Raw genomic sequence first — 11176 nt, forward strand, 5'->3', positions numbered from 1 at the left:
TATTCCTGACAACTGTTTCTTGCATTTAAGTCTGTTTTGTTAGGTATTAGCATAAGCACTCCAGTTTTCTTGTTTCATATTATACCAGCTAGAGATAAATTCTGTAAACATTTCTGCTTTGCCAGTTAGCAGAGTTCATAATGATGTACTTTACTCAAAAGCTTTTGATTTTAATGAAGTCTGGCATACCTATTTTGTTGTTGTTCTCATGTTTTTGTGTCATATCTAAGCATTTACTCCCATAACAAAGTTGTAAAGATAAAGTCCTATTTTTTTCCAGTAATTTTCTAATTTTATCTTTCATATCAAAGATCCATCAAAACTGACAATGAGAAGTCTATATGGTGTAAAGTATAGGGGTACAGTTTCACTCTTTGGCATGCAGAAATCCAGTTATCCCTGCACCATTTATTAAAGAGATTATTATTTACATAATGAATGGACTTAGTACCATTCAGTAATCAATTGGTCATAGATATATTCATTTATTTCTGTTCCATTGGTCCATATGTATATCCTTATGCTAGTACCCCACTACTTTGATTACTGTAGCTTTGTAGTAAGTTTTTAAGTTGGGAAGTATGTGTCCTTTGTCTTTGTTCTTTTCAAGATTTTTTTAACTATTAAACGCCCTTACATAGGAATTGGAGGATTGACTTTTCCATTTCTTAAAGTTTGGGTAGGTTTGGATTAAATCCTCAGATTGCTTTAATAATATTGGCCTTCCTATCCATGAATACAGGAGGTCTTTCTATTTATTTAGGTTTTGTGATTTTTAGTGTTCAAATATTTCACCTCCTTAGTTCTAATTTGGTTTTGATTGTTTAATTATTCTCATTATAGATCGTGTTTTCCTGCCTTCCTTTTTTTCAATTTGTTATAGGATGCGTGCACCCACTGAAGAGAAACAAAGATGGAGCAAGAGAAAGCAACCTCCAATGGGATTGACCACACTATAGTGCCCTCTTTCACCCCCACCCCCACCTTAGGATTCTAGGCATGCACACATATGCTTCCAGGAGTGTCCTCCAAGACACCAGTTCTGGGACCTGAACTGTGCAGTTGACCATGCGGGGTCCAGCTGCTTTAACCATGACACCACCTGGCTGACCTTTTTCTGCATCTTTTTTTATGCCTAGTAATCCTTGTTTAGATTCTAGACATTATAAATTTTACCTTATTTGGTATTAGGTACTTTGCATTCCTATACATTTCTTCCTTCTTGGTCTTTGTTTATATGCATTTCATTCATCTTTTGAAAATAGTTTGATGGGAACCAGAAGTTAGCGTAATGGCTATGTCGCTGGACTCCCACGTAGTCAACCGCGGTTCATGTCCTGGACCCGGTGGCTTAAAACTCACGCCGGGCGCGTGTGCATGCATGCCCAAGATCCCGAGAGGAGAATGGAGGAGAAGGGATTGCGGCGTGATCATCCCCCCTGGGGGGTGATTTCTCGCTTTCTGTCTCTATGTCTCTCTCTGTCTGTCTGGCGAGCGCACACGCCCTACAGTGAAAAATCTCTCCAAAAAAAAAAAAAAATAGTTTGATCATTCTGTACCTTACTTTTATACGCTGATAAGCAGTTCTGCTTCAGTGTCATTCTTGAGCTAATTATTTATCACTAGCTTCTTAACTGCTGTCCCTAGTGACCTGTGAAGTATGAGTTTTCCATTTTGGATATTTGGAATGGACAATATTCATTAGTCTGGGTGAGTGCCAGACACCATTACCCCTAATGCTATCAAAGTAGATGGTCTGTTCTTCAGCCTGAGATATCATCCTCACACATGTGCTCATTTCTGTTATCTGTTCAGGAGAAATATTCCTCTTATTTCTGGAGTTTTCATCTGTATGTATCTTTATCTTCTCTAGCAGACAGTCTTTTTTTTTCTTCTTCTTTTCTTTTTTTGGAGAGGTTTTTGCTATAGGGTGTGTGCACTCACCAGAAAGGCAGAGAGATAGGAAGCAAGAAATCACCCCCCGGGGGGATGACCATACCGCATTCCCTTCTCCTCCATTCTTCTCTTGCTATCTTGGGCACTCACGCACATGTGCCCGGTGTGAGTTTAAGCCACTGGGTCCAGGACTCGAACCGCGGTTGACTACATGAGAGTCCAGTGACATAGCGATTATGCCAATTGCTGGTCCCATCTAGTGCACAGTCTTAAGGACTTCAGCAGTGTTGTTATTCTTGGTCCTTTAAGCTTTGCTAGACTCCACATTGATACTTGGTGTCATAATTTGGAAATCGCTGAAGACAGTTATACCAGCTAACTTACTAATTGTAGGGCTCACATATTTTATCTCCCATCTCTAAAGTATAAAAGACTCTTGTAATTTGATGTTCTGTGTCTTAAAAAAAGTTAAAATATTAAAAATGTTTTCCATGTGTTTTGTATGATTATTATTTTATTGGTTATTTCAGGTATGATGGTAAATCTAGTCCTTGTTTTGTCTGGTAGTAGTTCTCTTAAGGTTAAGAAACTTCTTTTAGTCTTCACATTATTATCTACAACGTCTATTTTGTATGACAAGTTGTTTATTTTTACTTAAAATTTTAAGAGATACCTTATTAGTTCTAGAATTTCATTTCTGAATACTCTGAAAAAGCATTCTCTTCTAGCATCTGTTTTGTTTGATAAGGAGTGATCATCAGTTCATAGAGATCCCCTTGCAAACTGCCTGTGGTGTGTCAGGTTTTTGTTTTTATTTATTTTTTTAAGTTTTTGGTATTGGATATGTGCACTTATCATAGAGAGAGAGAGAGAGAGACAGAGTGAAAGTGATAAATAACCTCCCAGAGGGAATAACCATGTGTAGTTCCTTCTCTATTCTCATCTTGGTATTTTGGGTACACACATGTGCCTGGTGTATTTTCCAAGCTGCCAGGTCTGGGACTTGAACTGCACATTTGATCATGTAGGATTCAGCTGCCTTATCTACCATGCCTCCTGGATGGCCGTTTGTTTTTATTTTTATTTTTGTTTTTGTCTCTATGGTGTTGAGGTTTTCTTATTTTGGATTTATAGTTGTTCAACTGTGTAATGTGTAAGTATGGAGAGGTCTTCGTATGTTCCATGTTGAATGTCTGCTGAACTTCATTTTTTTAAAATTCACGATAGAGAACACATGTACATGTGAATAGATGAGAGAGAAGTCCCTCTACAGTAACTACTCACATGCAATTTCCTTTCAGACTTCTACCTTGTCAGGATCTTGGACATGCATGCAAGCATCTGTGATGTTTTCAGACCTGGAGATCTGAATCTATGGTTGACATGTAGCTTCCAGCACTGCAGTTCAGTTTGCTACCAATTGTACCACCAGAATAGCCTTCACTGAATTTCTTAGATTTCTTCATTTATGTTTCTAAATTCAGGTCTTTTAGCCATTTTACTCATTTATCATTTTCTACATCTCTAACTCTGTCCTCTCTTTCTGGTCATCAATTACACATATGTTACACCAGTTTAGATTGGCTTCAGATCAAATAAAGCTCTGTTCATTTTTTAAGTTGATAAAAATTCATATGAATTAAAATGTGTCATTTTAATATGAATGTATAAGATATTGGGTAGTCAGAAAAATCATGATGTATTTTTCTGTTTTTCTGTAAAAAAAAATGCATCATGAGTTCTCGGATGACCCAGTTTATGCTCTGCAAATATTTTCACTTATTCTCTGTCCTTTCTTATTTTTAATGTCCACTTGGGCACAAAATTAAGGTTTTATAAAGTCCAACTCATTTATTATTTTATATTTTATTCCACATATTTTTGTGTCAAAATCCCAAATCGTGAAGAGTTGCCATTTTTTTCCAAAGAAGTTCTCAATACATTTTGAGCCAATTTTTGTTAATGGCATGAGGTAGAAGTCCAACTGCATTCTTTGCCATGTGGCTATCTAGTTGTCATAGAACTGTTGGCTGAAGAAACTGTTCTTTCCACATTTTATTATCTTGGCATTCTTGGTGAAAATCAATTGGCTTAGGTGTATGATATTATTTCTGGACTTTCAATCTTGTTCCATTAGCACATATGTGTTTCCTTATGCCACTACTACATTGCTTTAATTATTGTAGCTTTGTTGTAAGTTTTGAGTTCATAAGTGTGAGTCCACCAACTTTGTTCATTTTTTTTTCCAAATTATTTTGGGTATTTGGGGCCACTTTTGCTTTCATGCATATTTGAGAATTGTCATTCTATATGTCAAATAAAGATGATGTGATTTTGATGCAGATGATAATAAATCTGTCAATATCTTTGGGTAATATGTCAACTGTAAAAGAAGATACTATGTATTTTTACTTTTTTTATCTACAGTTAGATACTTGTACATGAAAATTATAAAACATTGCTGAAAGAAATAAAATAATACGTACATAAATGGAAAGACGTCTATGTGCACAGACTGGAAGATAATACTGATATATTGAATTTGAAGGGGTAAAATACAGAGTTTAATAGAATTCTTAGTGAAAGTTTTATCCTTCTGGGACTTAAAAAGGTCATCTGATTACCTTTTGGCTACCATTTCTGAAGATAAATCAACTATTAATTTTACTAAAGCTCCCAAGGCCTTCACTTCAAGGACAAAGGCCACAGAACATTCATAACATTTTTTTAGATGCCCTTTTCCTTCGTTTAGTGTTTTCTTATTTGTTGTAGACCATTGATTATTTTTCAGAGGTCCTTTTAAAGTTGATTCTGAGGCTTTTCACTTTTTTTTTTTTCCATGTTTTTTTAGTTGGGACAGCTTTTGGATCCTCCTATTCTACCTTCAATGCTGATATCACCCTCTAGTATTTTTATATTTCAATTTTGCTTCCCTTTCTTTTAGAAAATAGAAAATTTTTGTAGGTCTTTCCTTAAGTTTACTGATACTTTCTGCTTTTGTCTTTATTGTAATGTTAAACATTAATTTATTTTGTTTCCAGTATTTTAGTTATAGTTTCCATATCTGATTAGATTTTACCATATGTTTATTCCTTATGATTATTTAATCCTCATGTCTGTGAATACATTTATGCTAGCCACTTTACAATACGTAGATGCTAATTATCACATCAGCATTATTTTCAACTAGTTTTTATTGACTGTTCTTTTGAGTGCGTATTGTAGTTTTCTGTATCTTTGCCAATCTAATCATTTTTACGACTTAACTACACTGTGCTGGATAAACTCTTCTGGTTTATTTTCTACTACAAATTGTTGATTTGTGTCTTAATAGTATGCTGGATTCAAATTCTAAACTGCATCTGACCCACAGTAGCAGCTTCTCACTTTCTTCAGCCTTCCAGCTCTTTCTTTTTGCTGACCTCTTGTCTGTGTCTTCACAGACACATGTGAAGGTCACAGATCAGCTAATGACGTGGGTGCAGTCTCTGTGCAGATTTTAGTAAAGCCCCTTATATCTGTTTCTTTTTCTTTGAATTTCTCCCATCTCTTTCCATATTTTCTAGAGGACTGACCTTTTACTTTTTGTCACCCTTATGATTGACTTCCTACTTCAGTTTTAGCCACTTGTGGACTGGTTGAGTGTGCACCAGGAGAAATACATCATCTTTTTACCCAATAGGGGTCCCTTATTTTGAGTTAACATGCCTTCAGCCTCTGCTTTCTTTCGTTGCCTCTTCAGTGATGTCAAATAGTATGTGTTTCTTTTATTCAAATTTTATCATTATTTTTCCCATGGATTATTTCAATACAAGCTAGAATTTGAATTCTTGTCACTTGTTAATATTGTAGACATTGTAATTAAAATTGTATGGCAAATGTAATAATTACTTACATTACTTTATTTTTTTCCTTCTCGTGAATGTCTTGCCTGCCTTATAAATGTGAAAAAATTATCTATTTTATTAGTTTCAAGCTTTTGTTTTTCTTACTCTCAGGTCTGTGAAATAAGGCTACATATCATATTTATTTATTTATTTATTTATGTTCGTATATATAAACATCTGCACACATAGAAACACATACATACATACATACATATATAGACCCACACACATAATCCTTTTTTTTAAAGAATTATTTATTTTTATTTCATTTATTTCTTTCATTTTATTTTAATTTGACCAGAGAAAGACACAGAGAGAGAGAGCGGGAAAGTGAGAAAGGAAGCCACCCGGTCCGAGACTTGAACTGTGGTCAGCCATGTGGGAGTGTCCAGCGACTTAACCACCATGCCACCTGCTGGTCTCAACACACACATAATTCTTAATGGTTTTTCTTTCTTTTGCTAATTTGTGTTATTGCTAACACTTTATTAGATGTCTTGATGTATAGAGAAGATAGACTACTTATTGCTTCTATTTAAAAGCTGTCCATTTTGCATTGGTTTATCCAGTTACATAAAATAAAATCATGGTTAAGATTTTATTTGTGATTGTGTTACATATTTATAGGTTAATTTAAAATTTGCATATTTTACTGTTTATTTATTTATTTCTTCTATGAGACAGAGTCAGGAAAACAGAGAAAGACAGACAAATATCCCAGACAATGTTTTCATGCTGTGATCCACACCTAGCCTCAGCTAGCTGGGATAATGGGCACATGTGTGCCTGGGATGTACAAGGAGAGCCTGAGATAGGAACCCAGGACCTTTCCAAATGGCTTCAGCATTCCAGAGCATTTGGTTACAACTGTACCATTACTGATGGCCAAAATGTGCGTTTTTACATGAACATACAGCTGGATTTTAAAAAATCTAGTCCGAGACTCTTATAACAGATTTTTTTCTCTTTTTTTAGATTTTTTTTTTTTTTTTGGAGAGGTTTTTGCTATAGGGCACGAGTGCTCACCAGAAAGACAGAGAGACAGAAAGTGAGAAATCACTCCCCAGGGGGGACAGCCATGCCACAATCCCTTCTCCTCCATTCTCTCGGGATCTTGGGCACACACGTACACATGCCCAGCATGAGTTTAAGCCACCAGGTTCGGGATTCGAATCGCAGTTGACTACATGGGAGTCCAGTGACATAGCCATTACACCCACTGCTGGTCCCAATAATAGGTTATTTTAACAGAGTCACATTATTGTAGAACATATGTGTGAGAGTTAATCTTACTTTTATGGTTTTAACGCTTTTAAAAATCAACATTTCTTAACAATTTTCTATAACAGGACTGTATAAATGTATATATGTTTTATTTTGGTTAAAATTAATTCTAATTCTACTCATTTTTTTACTGTGACAATGCTACTATGAATATTTTTGTTAATATAGTCTACTGCTCAAGATTTTTCATTGTCTTTAATACAAGATATGAAATTAATTAGTATATATTAGACTATTTTCTAAGGTATCAAATCTTTTATAATAGCAATATAGAATTTCTATTTCTCCACGTGTATTTTAATATATCACATAATCAAATTTTAAATATATTTTATGAATATGTAATATGTCATATTCTTGTTACATTAAATTACACATAACATGAAATTTAATATTTAAATATATTTAAATGTATAATTCAATGGCATTAACTGCATTCACATTGTTATGAAGGCATTATCACCATCTATTTAAATAACTTTTTTATTATCCCAATACAGTCACTTCGTAACTGTTAAAGAATGATTCCTTCCCCCTTTCCTCCCTCTTCCAACCCCTGAAAAATTCCATTCAAAATTCTGTCTCCATAAATTGACTCTAGATACCTCAGATAAATGGAATCATACAGCATTTTTGTTGTTGTTACTTGTTTAACTTACTTAGTACCTAAGGTTGTGTTTTGTGTCAGAGTTTCCTTCTTTTTTTTTTTTCTTTTGAGAGATTTTTGCTATAGGGTTCGCTGGAGAGACAGAGAGACAGAAAATGAGAAATGACCTCCAGGATGGATGGCCATGCTGCAATCCCTTCTCCTCCATTCTCCTCAGGATCTTGGGCACACACATACACACACACACACATACCCAGCGTGACTTTCAAGCTACTGGGTCTGGGACTTGAACTGCAGTCGAGTATGTGGGAATCCATTGATGTAATCATTACAGCATCCACTAGTCCCAGGTTTCCTTCTGTTTTAAGGCTGAATAACATTGTGTGTATATATACAACATTTTGTTTTCCATTCATTCATTGATGGACATTGGGTTTCATCTATCTCTTGACTATTGTGAATAAAGGTATAATGAATACAGGTGTACATATGTCTTGAAGATCTTGCTTTCAATTCTTTTGAATATTTAGTATATTAAGTTGGACTGTTGTACTGAAATTTTATACACTGGGTGCCATAAACAGGAGAAATTAATTTTCTCCAATTTTGGGGGCTGGTAATCAAAGGTCAATGTTGCTGTCTACCTTGGTTCCTGGTGAGAACTCTTTTCTTATTTGTGGATAATCACCTTCTGATTGTCCTCATATGGCCTTTTCATGGTATATGTACATGGAGGTAGGAGTAGTTTGAATGGACTGAATCTCTTTGGTGCCTCTATGGACACTAATCCTATTAGATCATTGTCCAGCTCATAAAACCTTATGTAAATTTACTTCCTCAGAGGTTCTATCTCTAAATACAGTCAAATTGTGTGTTAGGGCTTGATTTGGATGAATGCACAAACATTAAGTTCATAATGTGTTTATGATGTTCATACTCTGTTTTCAGTTATTCTGAATATATACTCAGAATTGCTGGACCATATGGTAATCCTGCTTTGAATTTTATGAGGAACTATATTTCTCTTTTCTGTTCTCACTTCCCATGAGCAAAGCACAAAGTTTACAATCTCCCCACATCCTAACACTTGTTATTTACCATGTATTTAAATAATATCCATCCTAATATGTGAAGTGGTATCTCATTGTGGTTTTAGCTTGTATTCGCCTAATGAGTAGAGCATCTTTTCATGTAATTATTAGCCATTTGCATATCTTCTTTGGAGAAGTATCTATTTAAGTCCTCTGCCCATTTAAAAAAAATGTTGTTGGGCCGGCTGGTGGCATGGTGGTTAAGGATGCTGGACTCCCACATGGCTGACCATGGTTCAAGTCCTGGACCTGGAGACTTTCTCTCTCTCTTTCTCTGTCTCTCTGTCCCACTTTGGTCAAATTTAAATAAATAAACAAATAAATACAGTAAAACATATGTTGTTGTTGAAATGTATGAGCTTTTAAAATATATTTTATATATTAACTCCTATCAGATGTGATGTACAAATATCTTCTCCTATTTGGTGAATTGACTTTTTACTATATTCATAATGGTCTGTGATACATACAAGCTTTTAATTTTGATAGAGTTCAGTATGTCTATTTGTCTTTTTTAGCTTGTTCTTCAGGTGTCACATAAAAGAAATCATTGCAAAACCCAATGTCATGATGCTTTTCCCCATTGTTTCCTTATGAATGTTTTATAGTTTTAGCTCTAATAGTTAGGCATTTGATTCATTTTGAGTCAATATTTGTACATCAGTATAAGGTAAGAGTCTATTTTCATTCACTTGCCTATGGATCTCTCATTTTCTTAACTTCTCCCCCCACCCCAACATCTTATGTTGAAAATTTTCTTTTTTGGGCCAGCAGGTAGCTTGGAGGTTAAGGCACTGGATCTCACATGGCCAGCTTCACACTTAAGAGACTAGGATCTGTTGACTTGAGAATCATGCTGGGCATGTGTGCATACATGCCTTAAATCCCAAGAGGAGATTGGAGTAGAAGGGATGGCAGTGTGGCTATACCCCCCAGAGGGTTATTTCTCACTTTCTCTTTCTCTCTCTCCAGTGAGTGCCAAGTGCAAAAACTAAAATAAAATAATACATCTATTTTTCTCATTGAATGATTTTGATACCTTTATTAAAATTATTTTATCAGGGCCAGCAGGTGGTGTAGTGGTTAAGTAGCTGGACTCACTATGGTTTGAGTCCTGGACATGGTGGCTTGAAAATTATGCCAGGCATGTGTGCATGCCTACCCAAAATCCTGAGAGGAGACTAGAGGAGAAAGGATTTCAACATGGCAATTCCCTTGGGGAGTGTGGGGGGGTGATTTCTCACTTTCTCACTCTGTCTCTCTGTCTCTCTCTAGAAAGCACATATGCAGTATAGCAAAATAAAAATCTCTTCATGGGGCTAGCAGGTATTGTGGTGGTTAAGGATGCTGGACTCCCACATGGACAACCATGGTTTGAGTCCTGGACCTGGCAGCTTTCTCTCTCTCTCTCTCTTCCTCTTGGTCAAATTTAAATACATACATACATAAAGTTAAATAAAATAATTCTTCAAAAAAATCTGTCTAACAACATAAAAATCATTTTATTGTATTTGCAAGCAATACTGGGCTCTCTATTCTGTTCCATTGGCCTTTGTTTATATCTGTCTTTTTTTGCCAGCACCACACACCTTTGATTATTGTGACTTTGTAGTATAAGTTTTTGAATCACCAAGTGTGAGACTGTCAACTTTGTTCTTACTTTTCAACAACATTTTTTTTTTTTTTTGGCTATTTGAGGCCTCTTGAAATTCCAAAATAATTTTTGGATGAACTTTCTTATTTCTGAAGATAAAAAAAAAGTCTAAGATTTTGATAGAGATTGCATTGACTCTATAAACAGCTTTGTGTAGTAATGACATCTTAACAATACTAAGTGTCCTAACCATGACAATAGGATGTCTTTCCATTTATTTGTATCTTATTTATTTCAGCATTTTTAAGGACTTTTTGATATACAAGTATTTTGGTACCTTGATTAAGTTTGTCCCTAAATATAAACTTTTTGATACTATTATAAATGGAACTGTTTAAATTTTCATTTTGGATCATTCATTATTAGTGTACAGAAGCAGAACTGAGTTTTGTATGTCTATTTTGTATCCTGATACATTGTTGTATTTATTAGTCCAAACAGTTTTTTGGGAGAAGGGGTGTTTTTGGTAAAAATCTTTAGGGATTTTACATACAGTGCCATGACTTCTTTGAAAAGAAATTGGATAGAAATTACTTTACTTCTTTTCAATTTAAAAATAATTGTTTTTTCCTTGCCTAATTGGTCTGGATAGAACTTTCAGTACTGTGTTTAACACAAGTGGAAATAGAAGGTGTCTTTGTCTTGTCCCTAATGAGCTTGCAATCTTTCACCATTGAATATGATGTTGACTTTGGGTATTCACAAAGGATCTTTATCAGGTTAAGTGTTTCATTCCACTCTTAGGTTTTTGACATGT

Source organism: Tupaia chinensis, unplaced genomic scaffold, assembly GCF_000334495.1.
Source record: "Tupaia chinensis unplaced genomic scaffold, TupChi_1.0 Scaffold139072_1, whole genome shotgun sequence".
Taxonomy (NCBI): Eukaryota; Metazoa; Chordata; class Mammalia; order Scandentia; family Tupaiidae; genus Tupaia; species Tupaia belangeri.